This window comes from Eutrigla gurnardus, assembly GCF_963514095.1.
Source record: "Eutrigla gurnardus genome assembly, chromosome: 1".
Taxonomy (NCBI): Eukaryota; Metazoa; Chordata; class Actinopteri; order Perciformes; family Triglidae; genus Eutrigla; species Eutrigla gurnardus.
The window spans coordinates 17574735-17595832 of record NC_139915.1 but is presented as its reverse complement, the minus strand read 5'-3'; positions in this window follow the sequence as shown (position 1 = coordinate 17595832).

The window sequence follows — 21098 nt, the reverse complement described above, 5'->3', positions numbered from 1 at the left end:
GCTCAGCCAGACACCACACTGGGCGAGTTAAGCAACCTGTTGACTCAGTGTGGCCTTGTGTTGGGTGGCCCCTGGACTGGAAAAGATTGTCAGTAATACAGTGAACAGTGACAGCCGGGTCTAACTCAGCACAAAGCAGATCAATAAGAGACTAGCTTGTGTACCTTGTGTACTTTTTCATGTTATGACATTTGAATACAATCTACAAGGGCCAATGTCGGGGCAGGGCCTCAAACTCAGTCCACAGTCCACCCAGCTCACCCTGTCAAATAAGTATTCAAAATGGTAGGCAATATAGGGCAATACAATAATGCACCACATGACTGAAAAACCAGCTGCTTTTAAATGTAAACTTTTTTTAGCTAGTTTTGCAGATGTTTTAACATAAAACAACATGACAATATTACAAAAATGAATGACTATGGTTGAAAGTACGTTACTTGATTAAAAAAACTGAAATAAAAGTTTTTAAAAATGCAAAATGAGGTAAATCGGTAATATAATGAATAATAAAAATAAAATGATAATGTATGTGTATATACACATACATACACTATATAAATAAAAAATATGTCCATTGCAATAAATAAAGAAACGAACAAATAACGAAAAATAATTAAAGGTCCACACCACTCTAATTCTGATTTCTCTCCATTAGAGATTCCCTGTCTTCATATGTCAGTGTCTGCAGTGTTAAATTTAGTAGAGCTCAGCCTACCTGTTTTTACCACCATTCACTGCTATTTATGTTGAAATGGTGTAAAAACACTCAACAAGACTGTTAAGTCTCTGGGTTTGCGTAACTCAACCTTGTGAAAATCACCACGTTGTTTATTTGATCTTAAATTACTGTATTACTCTAATAAAAGCCATTAAAATATTACATTTACATTTAGGTAATTTAGCAGACGCTTTTGTCCAAAGCGACTTACAATAAGTACATTTGTCAAAAGAAATAAACAAAGAGGGGTGTTAGTGGGTCATGCTATGCAGAGTCGAGGTGAAGTCTGAACAGGTGAGTCTTGAGCCTTTTTCGGAAGATGGCAAATGACTCTCCTGTCCTGACATTGGTCGGGAGTTCGTTCCACCACTGAGGCACCAGAACAGAGAAGAGTCTGGACTTTGCTGAGCGAGATTTGTTTGATTTCAGCGATGGTAGTACTAGCCGGCCAGCTGAAGTAGAGTGTTCACATTGATATCAAATTATGTCTGCGTCCGCAGCTAGAAGCAGGTTCTGGATTCACTTGTTGTTAATGTCGGCTGGTTCCAGTTTACATAAGTGGCCCTGGTGGAGCTAGCCGCTAATATCAAGTTCAAGTCACATTTCGGCGTATGCTGACATCAATAACAAGCACACTCTCTGCACAAGGACCACATTTTCCCTTGGCTGCATCCCATTGGCCAAAAGTTCTTCCCAATTTAAGGCTTACAGCGTTAATGTACGGAGTGTCGTAAAATGTAAGGTGTGCAGCAGTTGAGTAAAGCTACACGAACGGAGCTATACGGTGTGGTTATTGAGTCCTACACAAACATAATATTTGGCGAACGAGGATGTCTGAACTCGTCTTACCACCACTGCCACCTTTCCTACCTGTCCCCGGCAATCCAGCTGTTCCCTGGGATCGATGGCTGACGTCGTTTGAGGATTACCTGCTGGCTTTGGGACACACGGACCTAGCGGAGGCGAGGAAGTGCGCGTTGCTGCGCCATTGTCTCGGGCAGGAGGGACAGCGAATCTTCGCCACGCTCACCTTATCTGATGATAAGTATGTCACAGCCACGGCCGCCTTGAAGGCTCATTTCAGCTCCGGAAGCAGCCGGCGGATGCACCGTTTTGAGTTTCATCAGAGAACCCAAAAGCCGTGTGAGACCGTTGCCCACTACGTATCAGCATTATGTGAGCTGGCTAGACTTTGTGGTTTCGGGACTTTGGAGGATGGACTTATAGTTGACCAGCTAATAGAGAAAACGTCAAGTAACCAACTGAGGGAGAGACTTTTACTAGAGCCAGACTCCATGTCACTAGGGGACGCTTTAGTAATTGGAAAGCAGTTGGAAACGGCCCTAATGGAGGCACACAAGTTCGGCCGTGCTGTGCACGAGCCTGTGACGTCATCACCACCGTCAGTTCAGCACACAGAGACCGTAGAGGCAGCTTACAGGGCGAGTGACAGTCTGGATGTACAGAGAGCGGACAGGGGGCCCAGGGAGAGTGGGCACAAGAGCTGTAGCAACTGTGGCTCCCCTAAACATGCAACCAGAGATCAGTCATGCCCTGCCCAGGGAAAACGTTGTTGTAACTGCAACAAGTTGAACCATTTTGCACGCTGCTGTCGCTCCTCACCTGCTTGCCATGACACTGCTGCAGTCCCCATAAACACGGTACAGACCTCACAGCCTTCATTCAAGCTCTGCACATGCCGTGTGGACACAGCTCTCATTCCGCTCCTCGTGGACACAGGGGCTAAAGTGTCAATCCTGAACAAAAGCACATATGACCGCTTCTTCAGTCAAGTGCCTCTGGAAGCAGTGGCTAAACCCCTGTTAGGCTACGGCCATTTTCCCATCTCCACTCTGGGTGTTGCCTGCCTCCCCGTCAGATATGATCAACAATGTGCACCTGCCACTAAGTTCTGCATCACCTAAAAGGGAGCTAACATTATGGGCCTAGACTTGTTCCTTGCCCTGGGTTTTACTGTGAGTGATGCTAGGGGCCTGCATGTCCTGCAGTTCGCCACCTCCTGGCCTAACCGCTACCCACAACTGTTCAACAGGCTGGGCCGCATGACTGGATTTGTACACCAGCCTACTGTTGACCCGTCAGTCCGCCCTGTTATCCAGCCCCTACGGCGCATTCCCCTGGCTCTCCGTGATGCGACGGAGGCCGAACTGCAGCGCCTGGAGGCCTCGCCGTGGGTGTCAAACCTGGTGATAGCCAAGAAAAAGGGGGGCGGACTGCGGCTGTGTGTCGACCTCACAGATGTAAACAAAGCCATCATCACTGATAAGTACCCAGTGCCTACGCCTGAGGAGCTCACTAGCAATTTCCACGGCTCCACTGTCTTCAGTAAAATGGACCTGCAGGTCCCTCTGGCACCGGCAAGCATGGACCTTACAGCGTTTGTCAAGCACGTGGGGGTTTTCAGATTTAAACGCATGGCATTTGGACTGTCATCAGCCCCGAGCTGTTTTCAGAAGATAATGTCACTCATACTGGCTAGTATCTCCATCTACCTGGATGACGTGGTGGTGCATGCGTCCTCCACCGCACTGCATGACGCTCGTCTGGAGCAGGTCTTTCAGTGTTTCGAACGGCATGGGGTCACACTGAACTCTGAGAAGTGCATGTTCGGGGTTGAGGAGGTCAAGTTCCTGGGCTTCAGGCTCTTGAAGGAGAGCATCACCCCTATTATGTCCCACACTGAGGCCATTCTGTCCCTGTCAACCTGTAGTCGGCGTCCCAGCTGTCTTCCTTCCTGGGGATGCCCGCCTACTACCTCAGATTCATGCCACTCTACTCTGACTCAACGTCCCCCCTGCGCCGGCTGCTCAGGAAGGATGTTACGTGGGACTGGACCCCGGCTTGCCACGAAGCTGTACGCATCATCAAACGGCAGCTCACGTCCCCACCCATGCTGACCCATTTCAGCGGTGCTCTCCCAGACTCAAGAGGGGGTGGAACACCCGGTGGCTTTCGCCTCACGGGCTCTGACTCCAGCAGAGCAAAAGTATTCGGTGGGGGACAGGGAGGCTCTGGCCTGCCTGTGGGCATGCGAACGCTGGCATGTTTACCTGTATGGAAGGCGTTTCACCATTCGCACAGACCAACAAGCACTGACTGCACTGCTGGCGACTCAAGGCTCGGGACACAGGCCTATGAGACTGCTGCAGTGGGCTGACAGGCTGAACCAGTACAACTTCAGTCTGGAGTTTATGCCTGGGCGGGCCAACACACTGGCCGACCTCCTGTCTAGAGCCGTTTCGGTGACGAAGGAGACAAGCAGGTTGACATCAGACACGGAGAGCGACGGCGACTGGGTCCACATCCTGCACGGGCCCCTCAGTACAGTAGTCACCCTGGCACAGCTGCAGCAGGCCTCAGCTGTGCCTCACAACTCTCCGCACATACGTCCAGGATGGCTGGCCTGCCAAAGTGAATGACAGGCTGCTTCCTTACTACCGCTTCCGCAACGAGCTCTCCTGCTGGGGGGCGGTGTGCCTAGCTCGTGGCCACCGTGCGGTCGTTCCCGAGATTCTCAGGTCAAGAGTACTGCACATGGCGCATGAGGGGCACCTGGGGGTGGTCAAGGTGAAACAGCGCTGTCGTGACACAGTGTGGTGGCCCCACATAGACTCTGATGTTGAGGAGCTGGTACGTAACTGCGCCTGCTGCCTCCTGAGTGGGAAAACTGGTCAGCCTGCTACAGCCCCTCTCACCCCGACCCCTTGGCCGACTTCACCCTGGGAACATATTCAGGTTGACCTCTGTGGAGAACTTCGTGGGGCACCTGCTCACGCTCGCTATCTGCTGGTTGTGCACGATGGAAAAAAATGGAATCCGAGCCTGTCTGGAGGAAGGGAAAACCTTCAGCGACGCACTCAACCAAACTCTCCTGACCATCCGGGCATCCAAGCAAGTCACCTGCATTGCTCATGATTGGGCGTGAACTAAAGCAACCGCTGGACCGCTTGAGAGCTGAGCCAGTTCTTGCACGTGGGAGCCCAGGTGTAGTCCGGCGGACCTTGCAGCGTTGGAAAGACTGGAGGCAGTGCGTCAGATGTTTGGCCCAAAACAGTTGAATTTATTCATTTTCAATATGCCAGTCAGGAGAAAAAGAAAATCAATTAAATGAAATAAACAAAAACTCCAAAACCATTCTCAATTAACACTCAAACTTAGACTTCAAAATCAGAATAACTTCAATAATCAAACTCAAAAATAATAACTCTCCACTGACAGCTGAATCCTTCTGTCCATGGTCTAGATGCTGGCTCGCTCACCTCAGACCCCTCTCTCCCATAGACCTGTTTAGGCCAAGCCTATATCACCTATGGCCTGACCCATTCCCATCAAAAATCAATTATTTCTAAAAACGTACATGTCGGTTTTAAATATCACCAAACAGAGTCAACACCTTATCCCCCACATATTTACATCATTATACCCAATTTCAATCCCCCTTAAATATTCCCCTAACACACAACGCCAAAAACACCCCTCTCATCCCACACACTTGAACCCCGCACATCTCTGACGTCACACCCCCCACTGCACAAAGTTCCTCCTGACTTTCACAGCCTCCAGCACCCGGAAGCCAGCGCAACTGCGTGCAAGTGTTTCACCGTCTTTGTCCATGCTTGGGAAATGTTTGTACCGTGTTTCCTCAACAGTTGTCCGTAATGTTGTGCCTTATGTTTGTGTTGCAGGCGGCGTCCTGAATGCACTGGAACGTCATGTTCGTGTGTGCGCCGGGATGCTACGTCCGTGCTAATATAATAAAAATTTGTCCACGAATCCCGCCGTCAGTCCCGTTCAGCTCAGCTGCGCCAGTGGTAGCGGGCAGCTGCGCCAGTGGTAGCGGGCAGCCGCACCGTTACACCAGGGCTCCAGAAAGCCAAAGCTCAGGTGAAAGGTTCGCAGGCTCGGATGAAAGAGAGATTTGATGCCACGCACAGAGTGCAGATCGCCTCACTTTCTGCAGGGGATTGGGTCAGGGTCAAACACCTCCACCGCCAAAATAAGTTGCAGTCATACTGGTCAGAGCCTCTGCGGGTGACAAAGCAGCTGGGGCTGGCCACCTACAGACTGGAGAACGGGACTCGTTGGCACTCAAACTGCCTGCACAGAGTCACAGCCCCCACAGCACCTGCATCACCTCTGTCCCCAGCAGCAGCTCTGGGTTGGCAGCCCAGGCCAAGAGCTAACCGGGTGGGGGGTAACCCACCAGCACCGCCTGACACAGCTTCACAGCCAGCACGCCCTCAGAGAATGAGGGTCCCACCCATCTGGCATGGGGACTATGTGACGGGGTGATAGTTACACAGGGGAATGTGGGCTGAATGTTATGTTTCAGTCTCCAGGGCGGTGGGGGGAAAAATGTTATGTCTGAAAACGTTCAGTATTGGGTCCTGTTGGACTCTGTTATGCTATGCACTGCACTGCATGAAAAGTCGGATTTTCGTCCCTGTAAACGCCCGGAAATCTCCCTAATTTTTGGGAGTTAACGACAATTTACAGGCTGCGAACGCCGCGTTCGTCTGTGCCGAAAATTGTCGAAAACGAACCACAGCGAAGGCTCTAATTAGCATATGAATAGCAGCGAAACAGCGCCTGGCCAGAGATGGCTTGAATATCCTCACTCAGGATTGGATGAAACCACTAGTTTTAAACAAGTATAATCGCTCGTGATTGGTTGGCAGATCTGGTCATTATAAATGTAAAGCCAACCCACGTTGGCAGATCTATCACTATTGGTCAACCTGATGAGTCATTATAAATGTAAACCCCACCCCCGTTGGCAGATGTGTTACTATTGGTCACACTGGGTCTTTTAAACAAGAATAATCACTGATTGGTTAGCAGATCTATCACTATATATATATATATACATATATATATATATATATATATATATATATATATATATATATATATGTTTATATATATATAAATATATATATGTATATTTAGACATATATATACACACATATATTTATTTTTATTTATTTATATATTTATAAATATAAATATGAATGAATTTATTGAGGAAAGGAAAAATTGCCAGGAGGAAGTATTCAAAGAAAGAGCTTTATTGACAACACAACACACAACTGTACAAATTTGCCACACACAAACAAATGAACTGGCGACATTCTGTCCGAATTTGGTCAATTTTACAGCCGCCTGCGGTGCGTGGCCCTGTACTTGGGAGTCTTCTCTAATCGCGACTGTAGAGTCGCACAGAGCTCGGTGAGCTCCTGGCTACGAGAGGATGGAGGTCGCACAATCCATCCAGACACCCAGCCAACGACGCCGTCCTCCTCATCAGACATCATGTCTGTGGTGGCGCACTTCCAACGGTCCACCTCATCGCCAGCAAGCACACTCCGTCTCGCTTCCAGCAGCTGTAAAACAATCAATAAAGACAATCAGTACTGCGCGATGCACTGCGCATGGACACAACACATCTATTAATGCACCTGAAAAATAGGTTTAGGTAGGTTTGGTCACATTGACCAAAAACGGATCTAATAAATCTAATAAGTCTTACGCTCTTTCTCCTGGAACGACTCCGAGCTGACCTCTTCACAGCTTCCGCCTGCGATGCGAGATCAGGCTGTGTGTGTCTGAAGCTCCTGCGTACCGTTTCATAGTATGTCTTACAGGCAGCTTGAAAACAATTAAATGAGTGGTATGAATAAGAAAACTTAAGTCACAGTAAAATTAAAACAAGGAAGAAGAAAACAGTAAAAGTTACTTACACACAATGGCGTCACTATCAGCGTCATAGAAATCCGGACTTGCGGACAAAGCTCCGAGCAAGTAAGAGGTCACAGCTTCGTTATGAGGCGAGGTTCGTCTGTGAAAACAAAATGAACAGTTAAGATCGGTATCTACTGTTAACGCATCTATTTCCTTATACAGCAGAATGAAAGCATATTCTTTAAATCGTACCCTTGCTCCGGTTCGTAGCGCCTACAATTCGTCTCCGAGTTGTGAAGACAGCGTACTGCTTCCTGTAAAAGACCAACAACATACACTTAACAAAGCAACTTAACGTTACACTGGTTCCTCTCTCTTGTTCTTTTACAAGGCTACTATGCTACTTTTAGCTTGGACTATTAGCTTTTAAGCTACTTTTAGCTTGGGCTTGCTTTGCTAATTTTAGCTTAGCTAGCAGTCACCGAACATATTCTTACCGCAATCATCCTGAGAGTCTCCAGCAGTCCTGGATATAAGAATTATAACATTTAAACCACATTTTCTTAAGTGAAGCCTCTCAGAGCAGCATCCCTCCTGCCGGTGAACGTGAACGTCTCCTCCTCGTTCCCTCCACTGAATGAGGTGCCCGGTGTCTGCATCCGTCCCTTTAACGGACAACGGTGCACGGCGTTATTAATCACCGTTAGTAAATATATAACCACGGTTTAACATAAGCACTATATTATTAGTTAACGTCGGTAAAAACAGCACATTTGCCGCTTCGGTTACGCTCGCTAACCTCTATGGTAAATTAGCGTCAGTAGGCTAGCCGGCTGGCAGGACCTTCGATTCGTAACGTTAACGTACAATGCCAACAACAATAAAGTAACGTTCATTATCAATACGATTTAAAAGTCAGCTGGAAACATAAAAGTCATGTTACAGTATACTTACATGTGTACGCGGTTTGTGTCGGGCTCCTCGCCAGAATCACCGCAGTCGTCCGCCATTATCCAAAACTTGTGAAGTCAGACGAGCCGCAATGCATTTTGGGAAGTTGAGTAGATTTAGCAAGGTCCGCTATTGTATGTGAACGCACTACGTACTCAAATTTACGTCACAATTAAGTACGAGTAGGACGTTAGTATGGCATTTCGAACACATCTATGATCTATGAACCCATCCTTGACCCTCTAGCAGAACTACGACCAGCCATTATAAAGCAGTTTATAGTTGTTAATGTTGTGTCAAAAGGTACTGCATTTAAACATGTTATTGCACAAGTTTCCTGGCTTCATCCCCATCCGGACAGACATTTTTATGGAAAGCCAATAGAAGTTTGGAGCTTGCAGGGAACAGACACGTCATACCCAGCATCATTTCTGCCTGTTGAGCGCATTGCTGGGAGATGTGTGGTTAACACATCCACTGTGCATTTAAGCAAGACCAAAGAAAGGGTCACTGTAGTCATGCCACTATGCACAGTGGTTGAGCTCTAGGAGACTGTGATGTTGTTTGCATGAATGTACATTTTACCTTTGTGGCAAAGCCTGATTAAAAGTAATTGTTGAAGCAAATTGTTTTGTGTATCTTTGAATGAAGATGAAATTAAGTTATATCTTTGAATGAAGATGAAATTAAGTTAACACCTTTCAGAAAAATGTCACCTGGGGGAAAACTCCCCCTGCTACCCTGATTTGCATTTGTATAGCTCACAGCATTTTCATTTACATGTTAAAGCCTCCCCTAGGATTACGGGGAGGGGGGTCATGGGGGGACAACTGCCAAGCAAGGCCCACGTCAATTCCCGGCAATTTACGTCAGTTTTCGGTGTTTCCTGCAAATTGCCGTTTGCAGTCGTAAACATGAACTTCCACGGCAATTTACAGGGCCGCTAACTGACGAAAATCACACTTTTCATGCAGTGCTGTGAGTGAGAGGTTACTGTGCCATTAATGCTTACAGCGTTAATGTACGGAGTGTCGTAAAATGTAAGGTGTGCGGCAGTTGAGTAAAGCTACACGAACGGAGCTACACTGTGTGGTTATTGAGTCCTACACAAACATAATAACCTATACAGTAGATGGAACCTATTCAGAGGGAAATTCAGCTTCTCAGAAGAATTGCCGCTTATCAATTAATCGATCATCGATCGATAAGATGAAACAACTATCGATTAATGAATTACTCGATAATTTGCATTGAAATCATTAATTTATGGAGACTGTTGAGTCATATCAGTATGAGTCTGAAATTCACAAGCCAAGGTCTAACTTTCAGCCAATTGTTGACCTCCTTTATACTTTGGTTCCGCCCTCTGAGCTGTCAATCACAACAGAGCAAAGACAGCTGTTGAGCCAAATGTTATTATGCCTGGAAAAATAGTTCCTTACAAGAACTAAATTTCTAACTGTGATTTTGAGCTAGAAGGAGGATTTTAATGACGAAGGGAGTTTTACCGTGATAAACATGGTCAGGTACATTCTTAACACTATTAAATATGGACAAAATGTATCTAAAAAAATGAAACAATGTTGGTAAGAATGGTAGAGATTTAAGGAAACAGCAATCGTCAAATATTGTACAAAAGTTAAAATCTAAAAATCCAACTACCTTTCATACAAAGCCAGATGAAATTGCTGAATCATTTGCAGATTTTTATAAGGCTTTATACCAAAACACGGATACCTGCTCTGATGATGAACAATTAATGCATTACCTGAAAGACATCAAACTAATTGAACTCTCAGATTCGATGACAAAAGAATTGGATGATCCTATAAAAGAAGGGGAGATACAGGAGATAATCTCGTCATTAAAAAATAATAAAAGTCCAGGCCCAGATGGCTTTGCTAATGAATTCTATAAAACTTTTAAAGATGTAATATCACCTCTATTACTGAAAGCATACCATCATGCTCTCAAATTCGGAATCATGGCCCCCTCCTGGAATGAAGCAACAATAGTAGTCATACATAAAGAGGGCAAAGATCCTACAGAATGCCAGTCATACCGGCCTATATCGCTACTGAATGGGGACCTGCGCATACTAACAACCATTCTGGCTAGACGAGTGAGCAAAATTAGCACCCACATCATACATCCAGATCAAACTGGGTTTATCAACAGAAGGTATTACGGAGATAATGGCTGCTTAATTTAATAACGCATTCACAAGGGAAGAAGCAAGAGACAATGGTTCTATCACTTGACGCACATAAGGCTTTCGACCGTGTATCTTGGCAGTTCCTAATTCAAACATTGAAAAAATTTAAATTTGGCCCAAACTTCTTGAAATGGATTCAAACACTATACTCCAGCCCACAGGCATCAGTTAAAGTAAATGGATATAGGTTGAAGGCCTTCACATTACAACGTGGATGCAGGCAGGGATGTGCATTGTCCCCACTCCTTTTTGCGATTAGTATAGAGCCATTGGCTCAGCTCATCAGAGAGGATAACAATATAAAAGGCATGATAATTAAAGGAGAAGACCATAAAATTTCGTTATATGCAGACGATGTGCTGCTTTACCTGACAGAACCTACATTGACAGTCCCACACTTAAAAGAGATAATCTCTGAATTTGGATTCTACTCAGGATATAAAGTGAACTTAGATTAAACTGAGGCTATGAGTATAGGAAGCAAAGTCTTGCAGCAGTGTTTATAGATGGAAGTGGATTTAAGTGGCCCAAAGAAGGGATTAAGTATCTTGGGATATATATCCCCCCATCATTAAAGAAAATGTGTGATGCAAATTATAAGAAAATAATTAAAAATATTAGCAATGATATGGACAGGTGGACAGCACTCCCTTTATCCCTACTAGGACGTGTGGAGAGCATACAGATGAATGTACTGCCCAGGTTACTTTATCTATTCCAAATGCTACCACTAGAGATACCTAAATGCACATTTGAAAAATTAGACCGACTGTTCTCCAGATTCATTTGGCAAGGGAAACGTCCAAGGGTCAGACTCAAAACTTTGCAACTTTCCAAAGAGGCAGGAGGACTGGGACTCCCAAATCTTAGACATTACTTTTGGGCTGCACAACTAAAACCTTTGACAGCATGGCTCAGGGATCTCACGGATACACGATGGCTCAACATTGAAAAAAGTTTATGTCAACAACCTCTATCTGAGCTACCCTTTCTAGATGTCTCTCTGAAAAACACTGAGATGGGGGAGTGGACAATGTCCACCCTAAAGATCTGGAGAGAAGTACAATGGACACTCTCTGTCCCCCAATCTCACGACCGGCGCGATCATCTCCCCCCCCTCCCTGGCTGTCTGAACCTCTGCGAACCAACAGATCATTGTTGCGAGCGTCAGAAAGAAAATGGAAGAAATCGGGACAGCACGAGGACCTTGCTCACTACCACCTCCTCGTCTCTGACTTCACCTCAACTGTTTCGGCAGCTAAATCTGCCTTCTACCTGGCAAAGATTAACTCTTCTGCCTCCAACCCCAGGAAACTCTTCTCCATGTTCTCTTCCCTCCTCACCCCTCCTACCCCTCTCCCTCCCTCCTCCCTTACTGCCGATGACTTTGCAACTTACTTTACCAAGAAAGTAAATGACATCAGCTCCTCATTCACGCCTATTCCCTCCCAGAAGACATCTCCCCCAACTCTCAACTCGGATGGTCTTACCAGCTTTAGCCCCCTCACCTCTGAAGACGTTCACGCACTTGTTACATCTAACCGTGCCACCACCTGCTCCCTTGACCCGATTCCCTCCTCTCTTCTCCAGGACATCTCACACGACATCTTGCCATTCCTCACCACCCTGATCAACTCCTCCCTCACCTCAGGTGTCATTCCAGCGGATTTTAAGACCGCTATCGTGAAACCTCTCCTGAAAAAACCCACCCTTGACGCTACTGACATCCAAAGCTACAGACCTGTATCTCTTCTTTCATTCCTCTCTAAAACCTTGGAACGTGCTGCCTACAACCAACTGTCATCCTATCTCTTGCGGAAGAACCTCTTAGACCCTAACCAATCAGGATTCAGGACTGCCCACTCCACTGAGACGGCCCTCCTCACGGTGACCGAGTCCCTGCGAGACGCCAAAACATCATCCAACTCCTCCGTTCTCATTCTCCTTGACCTATCTGCTGCATTCGACACAGTCAACCACCAAATTCTCCTCTCCACTCTGGCTGAACTTGGCATAACCGACTCTGCTCTCACCTGGTTTACATCATACCTGACAAACCGCACCTTTCAGGTCACATGGAATGGCTCTATGTCCAAACCCTGCTCTCTGGACACGGGTGTCCCTCAAGGCTCAGTATAAGGACCGCTTCTGTTCTCACTATACACCAGATCACTAGGTTCTGTTATCACATCGCATGGATTCTCCTACCATTGCTACGCTGATGACACCCAGCTGTTCCTCTCTTTTCCCCCGTCCTCTGATGCTCACATTGCAAATCGCATCTCGGACTGTCTGGCTGACATCTCTGTCTGGACAACTGCACATCACCTCAAGCTTAACCTGAATAAAACCGAACTCCTCTTCATCCCAGGGAAAGACTGCCCTCGCATGGACCTGTCGGTCACTGTTGAGGGCATCACAGTATCTCCTTCCTCAACTGCGAGGAACGTGGGTGTAATCCTCGATGACCAACTATCCTGCACCCCCAACATCACTGCTGTGGCCCGATCCTGCAGATTTGCCCTCTACAATATCCGCAGGATTCGGACCTTCCTCACAAAGGTAGTACTACTTTACTCAGATGAGGACCTAACACTTGTTCTATTTTTAGCTCTTACTGCATCGGCAATGATACGTCGTGGTTTCTTTGTTACCTTCTTTTGACAAATGTACTTATTGTAAGTCGCTTTGGACAAAAGCGTCTGCTAAATGACCTAAATGTAAATGTAAATGTACAATCCTCGCTTAAATTAACCAGACTAATTTCTTCGTTGACAAGCATAGGCTCAATTAGGAATTTTACATCGGCCCAATTAGACATAGGATTTAGAAGATGGTCGGAATATGGACTTAAATATATCCATCAATTATGTGAGAAGGGCACTATGAAGCCATTTGAAAAATTAAGGAATAAGTTCCTCCTCCCCAAAACTGACTTTTTCAGATATTTACAACTGAGACACCTTCTAACAGCACAGAAAGATTGGGCCAAAATTGTAAATCCCACAGGATTAGAGCAATTTCTGATGCATTTACAATCGGGAAATGATGAGGCAAAAGTAATCTCCAGATTTTACCAGGAATTTTTACTTATGAACCCAAATAATTCAGTACAAATTAAAGAGAGATGGGAGGTTGAGATGCAACAAGAGATATCGAGGGGGGACTGGGAGGTAATCTGTACTGAAGCACATTTGGTAACCAGCTCAAACACATGGAGGGAATTCAAGTGGAAAGTCTTCACTAGATATTTTCGAACACCACACATAGTGGCAAAAATGGGTCCAACACACAGTAACAAATGTTGGAGAAGCTGTGGAGCACATATAGGTAATCATTTACACATATTCTGGGCTTGCCCAAAACTGAGGCCATTTTGGGATGCGGTATATAAAGTTCTCACAGAGGTTTTTCATGCTAACATCCCTAAAGACCCACTGATTGCTGTATTGGGGGTAAAACAACAAGTAATAGAGGGAAGAGCTACAAACTACTTATTGCAAATCCTGCTAACTGCAGCACTTAAATGCATCACAATTAACTGGTTACAGCATGAGCCACCCACATACGACCTGTGGACCCAAAAGATTTTGGAAATTTACGAGATGGAAAGAATAACTTACCTGCTAAGGTTACAAAAGGACAAATTTGACAGAAGATGGAGTCCAGTATTGAGCATATTGATGCAATGATAGTTTAAAATCACCTATCCCTTTAACCCTTAGAAGGTAGGCATGGGGATGCATGGCATTTTGTGGCAAAAATGTAAATGTAATTGTTTGATATTCTAGCATTTTGTCTTTGTCTTTCTATATTCTTTAATTTAATTTTATTTCACCACCTTTTTTTTTTTCTCTCTTTCTCTCTCTTATTTTCTTTCCTTTTTATTTTATTTTCCTATCTTGTCACATCAAATAACCAAAGTTAATGTAACTGATGATATGGTTGTACTGAGAAAAAAATAAATAAATAAAGTTCCAAAAAAAAAAAAAAGAATGGTAGAGATTTATGTAAGTTAGGTGGCCGATGTTGTAGTAACACTGGTATGGTCCTTTAAGTAAAAGGTTACTTTCCCTCCCTATCCATATAGCCAGCCATTCATCACTCAAACAGCCCCCCTTTCTTCAGTCTCTTGTAATGATTCGGAAATATATTCATGTTCCTTGAAGTGAGTGGAAGGTTCCTAGATACAATCAAAGGTCTCCCTTTTACTTTTAAGAATATGAGGTGTTCTCCATTGAGAATACAGCTTCTTCCATGGCCTGAAACACCCACTCACACACACACACACACACACACACACACACACACACTGACATGCATATGTTGTGAAATATGTCCATACACCATATTCACTCCACTGCCACTGATACTCGCTTGTTGCTCATTGTATGCTGCTGTTGTTTGTTTGCACACTTGATAGGGCTTTGAGTACGACCCTTACTTTCACTTTCTTTTACGTTCTTTTTGATACCAGCGAATGCCTTTGTATTTCTTCCAGTAATTTAGCTCAATTGCTGTCCTACCAGCAGTCTAATGACTAATGTTTTTTTAAATTTATTTTATGAGACCAGTTTAGCTTGGTCAAATGCATTATATCCACTTGGGACACTGCTAAGTAACATGTACAATTCACAACACTAACATTGTCATGCAGAGAACATATTGATATGAATTTGCTACAATTGTACAGAGCAATTCAACAACGTTACTGACCTGAAGCATATGTCTTGTGAACAGCGAACGTTTGATATTTTGGGGGAAAAAGCTGAACCACTTTCTTTCCTAGTCAAGTAATAAAGTAATTGTGATTTGTTTTTCTATGGATTAAAAAAACATTATATAAAGGGTCAGTAGGCTGGCAGGTTGGATGGATGAAGAGCCAGGCTAGCAGCTTACCCATGATTCCAGTCTTCAGTCTGGAGTTTCATAGTAAAAGGCATACTTCACCAGTGTAAACATGAATGTGTATTGAAAGTGGGTCATAGTCGAAATGTAATACATTTCAAATTTGGTGTCTTCTTGACCGAGCACTCCAACTGATCTGTCCCCCCTCCCCAGACCTCCGCCGGTTTGCACTCACACTGCTCCGACACCAAACGGGCTTCGGCCCGAATGCCTCTTGTTGTTTTAAGGAAGCACCATCTCAAAGTCATCAACAAGAGTGAAAAACACAGAGAACATGAATGAAACTTTATTGACAAGTCGTGTCTGAACATATTCCAAGTAAACACTCAGCCAGCGTGAACTGACCTGACTGGACCCAATTAAGCTTTAGTAGCAGGTGATTCCAAACGTTTCACAGTGATGTCCTTTTTATTCTGTAATGACATAATTTCCAACACAGTAAAAACTGTGAACAAAATGAGTGGCCCCAATCACATCTTTGCAAGGGCCCTCACATGCTGACCATTCTACAGTTTCAACTAAGGTTATAGTGATACATTAGTGGACACACCAAGTGGACACGTTATTATGGACCCTTATTACTGCCATGAAGCGCACAGATGAGGTGAACCAGCTTGATGTCACATTACTGATTCCCCTCATTAAAATGTATTTCAGCCACAATCAAGCGCCGTGGAAGGAGAGCAGCAGACAGTTACCAAAGCATCTTTAAGCTCTGAGACAAATCAAATGTGCAGTGTGCAAGATGGGTCTTCAGCTGAGGATCCAGATGAGTTGCAGCTGTCCTTCTGAATCTGTTTGTGTATTCACTGTGTATTGGAATAATTGTATTTTCCGTAATATATTGAAAGTATTCCACAGAAATCCCTCAGACCAAAAACACGGCAGAGAGTGAATATGATTCCAGGTTGATAAGACTCTGAATGGATGCTAATGTTGCTCCATGTTTGCTGAATGTTTGCAACAGTAATGGTTTGCTAACATATTGACTCTATAAAGTGATAATGTGTTCACGGCTTGTTCCTGCTGCCCCCAAATGGCCAAAAAATCTGTTATTAAAGTTGCAGTCGGCAACATTTGTTTGATACAACAACATAACACGGTTTTAGAAAAAAATGCGCCTCTACGTGCACCTAGAGCTCGTTGTTTGTTTTGCAAAAATCCACCGCGCCCGTATCATCCTGTCCACTCAGTGCAGTTCACATTTCGTGCACACGCCACAGATGAGTAAGTTAGCCAGCCTACCTCTGTGTAGCGTGTACTCGATGCCATTTATCGATGAGAAGACACGGGCGCGTTCACAAAATCTGGTGCACGCACACTGACGAGCACTCGATCGGAGGGAGTGGAGGAGCTCGGTGGTAGAGGTGGAGGGGCATGAGTATTTGACTTTTTGACTTAGTCAACTCCATCTGCCAGACTTGCCGACTGCAGCTTTAACAGTCTCTCCCTAACCTTGTACCATGTCAATTGTGGGTCACAGATAAAGTCACCTCCAGTTCTGCCTTATAATTTAGCCTGACTGCTAGTGATGCGCGTCAATGTTTTTTTTTTTTTGGTATTTAAAAAAAATCAACTACAATATTATATCTTCTTGGAAAACTAAATATGATGTGTGCTTACATCAGCTATTACCAACCAAATTTGACCAATGATATCATGGCATCCATCCAACAATGCTTCTGACACTTCAGCTCTGCATACAGCCAGAGAAGGTTGAGATAATCTTTTCAACGATCAAAACAAATTCCTCCCAATGTTATGTCCTGCCTGCCGATCCCGTTTTAAATCGACATTCTTGAAATGCCGTGTCAGCAAGACATACCTGCACCCATTAGGTGAGCCAATCTAGACCTGCCACACTGCAAAAAGATGTGTAAATCTTGACACAACAAACCGACATCTTCATGCAATAGTTGCACAAGTGTCAAGACTGAGAGGGACAGAGACAATGGATGTGGGTGTGTGTGTGTGTGTGTGTGTGAGAGAGAGAGAGAGAGAGAGAATGTGTAAGGTGGACTTTTACATGCAATGTTTCTCTAAGTTATTAATAACTTACCTCGGAACATGGCCTTTTGCTGCACGGTGGTGTAGTGGGTAGCACTGTCGCCTCACAGTGAAAGGGTCCCGGGTTCGATTCCCGGGTCGGGTTCCTTCTGTGTGGAGTTTGCATGTTCTCCCCGTGTAAGCGTGGGTTCTCTCCGGGTTCTTCAGCTTCCTCCCACAGTCCAAAGACATGCAAGATGGGGATAGGTTCATTGATGAATCTAAATTGCACGTAGATGTGAATGTGAGCATGAATGGTTGTCTGTCTCTACATGTCAGGCCTGTGATAGACTAGCAACCTGTCTGTCTCTACATGTCAGCCCTGTGATAGACTGGCCACCTGTCTGTCTCTACATGTCAGCCCTGTGATAGACTGGCAACCTGTCTGTCTCTACATGTCAGCCCTGTGATAGTCTGGTTACCTGTCTGTCTCTACATGTCAGCCCTGTGGTAGACTGGCGACCTGTCCAGGGTTCACCCTGCCTTCACCCAATGACAGCTGGGATCGGCTCCAGCCCCCCCGCGACCCTGGATACAGGATAAGCAGTAGACGGTGGATGGATGGATGGAATATGGCCTTTTCACTCTTTTTCGTACATGCACCAGAGCCTCTACAATGATGCCAGATTTTTTCCGACTGAGTACAAGTACTTAGATTTCAGTACTTACTGAGTACTGGTATGAGTACTTAGTAATATACCATTAGAGTTCTAACTATAACTTTGAAAACATTCAACTTTGTGTTTTCCTGATATAAACAGAGCAGAGTTTGCAGTAGATATTACTTATTAACTGTTTAACCTGCTGTCAGTTACACAGTTAAGAGAAATATTAAAGATAAAAAAGCTAAGAGACTCAGAGGATCAGCTTGTCACTTAAAGGAGAATAGCGTTGGTCCACCTTAAATTCAGCCCACCTTAAATGCACTGGAACTAGAGCAGTTAGAGTTGTTGCTTACTTCAGGGCCAACCTTCTTCACGTGGACACACAAGACAGCAACTTAGCTTGTGTCTAGTTGTTTACTCTACAGAGAGCCAACAGCGTTAATGCATTAGAAAAAAATCGATGTGTTAATTCTGCAAATTAATCATCCCGCAACAATGCGTTCATTTTGACAGCCCTACACACACACACACACACACACACACACATATATATATAATGAATGATGTAGTGAATGAAACGAACATCTGCTTTTCCAACACAGTGTCCTTGTACACAAGCAAATAGAAGCCTTTAAGCAATAATACATGCTGCTTAAAAGCTTCTATTTGCTCTGTTATTGAAACTAAATAGTACAGCTCCAGTGACATTGCTTTTTCCATTCATGAAACGGCAGTGCTCCGGGTTGTGTTAAGATTAGATTAAAAATGTATACAACTGCAGAACAGATTCTATGAACACAAAATAAGTATTCCTTCAAGACTCTAATTAAATACAAAATTAAGCGTGTTTATTTTCTCTTGCTTTTTCGAGCAGAGCAACATCCTGGAGCACAGCTCAGGTTCAAATGAGGGGGAAAAAAGGCGCAGGGAGGAAACGGCACAGGGGGAGAGGTGTGAACCTTTAGCCTCAGTTGCAGCCCAGTCTCCAAGGCTGCCAGAGTGAACAGGCCTGGCTGCCGAATTCCCCGCTGAGATCGGCTCGGTCTAGGGGGAATGCAAGCCAATCTTCAGGCTGCTCTCCTACCTGGGAACAGCTGCAGCTTCCATCTGCCATCTTTTCGTCGTGGCTACCTGAGGGAAGCACACTCCACCCTTCCATTTCAGGAGGCTCCTTTGTTATGACAGATAGGAGTTTCAAGGTTTGATTAAATCTGTGGGTGAATACAGGGGCATGTATTTTCTGGTGAAGTGCACGCTGAAACGGGAAAAAAAACAACATTGGGTTTGCATACTCTCCAGAAGTGATCTTAATTAGTGTATGGTCATTATTGGAGTAAGCAGAGCCCAGAGTAATGGGGCATGTGAACACCTTAGTCAGACTTCTTTAGGCTGTTTCAAACAGCTTGGATTGGTCACCAGATGCTGCAAACTGCTCATCATGTTTACGCAGTAAACACAATAGTGCGGTATAGAATAGAGGCAAGACAGCCTCTTCAAGGAATCCAAGAATGTGTTAGTTTGGTGAAGTTTCTCCAAAGGATGCCTGGAAGAACCCCAAGTTAATAATTTGAATTACTATCAAATGAATCAGTTATACAGGGCTGCCAGTAACCTTGCTTATCATCGAAATACTTGAGCTTGTGCTGTCAATATTCCAAATTTGGTATTATTCTGAATGTACAAAATCTGCTCAATCATTTAATTTATTGAATATTTAAAGGGGCCATATTATGAAAAACAGATTTTCTCTGGTCTCTACACCTATAAACTGGTTCTCACTGAGCCTGTCAACTCCCAGGATGAGGAAAACAAGCAATTCCTGCATGGTCTCTGCAGCCCACCCTCTGGTAAAACGGTGCTCCTACAGGCTGTTCAGATTCAGCTCCTTTCGTTATGTAACGAAAGGAGTAATTTTTAAAGCCGAACTCCTCTGCACGATGATAGGAGATATCCCAGAGGGGGCGTTTCGCAGCCCGGCCAACAGCTGAGCGAGCTTGGCCTGACGGACAGCGCTGAGAGCCAGCGCAGCCCAACAGCGAGAGCGAGCGCAGCCGACCGACAGCGGAGAGCAGCACCGCCCGACCGGCAGCGGAGAGCGAGCGCAGCCCGACCTACAGCGCCGCCCGACTGTCAGCATGGACGGACAGCACGGACGGAGAACGTGGACGGAGAACGTGGACCGACAGCGCTGACCGACGGCGCTCGGGAGAGCGCAGAGAGTGCAGCCCGACTTACCAGTTGTTTTCTCTTGCTTTTTCGAGCAGAGCAACATCCTGGAGCACAGCTCAGGTTCAAATGAGGGGGAAAAAAGGCGCAGGGAGGAAACGGCACAGGGGGAGAGGTGTGAACGCTGGGTGATCCGGCTGGTGCTCCGTGAATAAATCTCTGTGCGGGTGAAGCTGGAGACAATCTTCCCTGTCTCATGTGCTCTGGTGCATCTTCACTACGGCCTCCGGTCGGACGGAACACGGGGCGCGTGTCCGACAGCGCCGTGGATGACGGTCTGGGTCTGGTCTCTTGCGTTTCATTTTTAATGACAATGTGCCGGCTACGGTTCATGTTAGCTTGTATGTGTGTGCTAACCACTTTACATCGGACTGCTTCAGTAACGAGGGTCAGTACAAAGCTGGCTTTGCCTCGACACGGACCCTCGTAAAGGATCTGTTCCAACCATACGGGACCCATTGCTGCATGCTGCCGCGTAGCGTAAGCATCGTCTCCGTAGTTCTCCAAGTAGGCGATGACAGACGGAGCTCATTAGCATTTAAAGGTGCAGACACAGAAGCAGCCTGTTCTCAGGAGAGCTCAGCAGAGCTCATTTGAGCAACTTTTAGACAGCTGAAATTCAGGACCACGGATGCGTTTGGGGCAATGCATATCGAAAACAGTGTTGTTGGGCCTCTTGACAGTTGTGTGAAATTGATGAAAAACAGTATATGTCCCCTTTAAA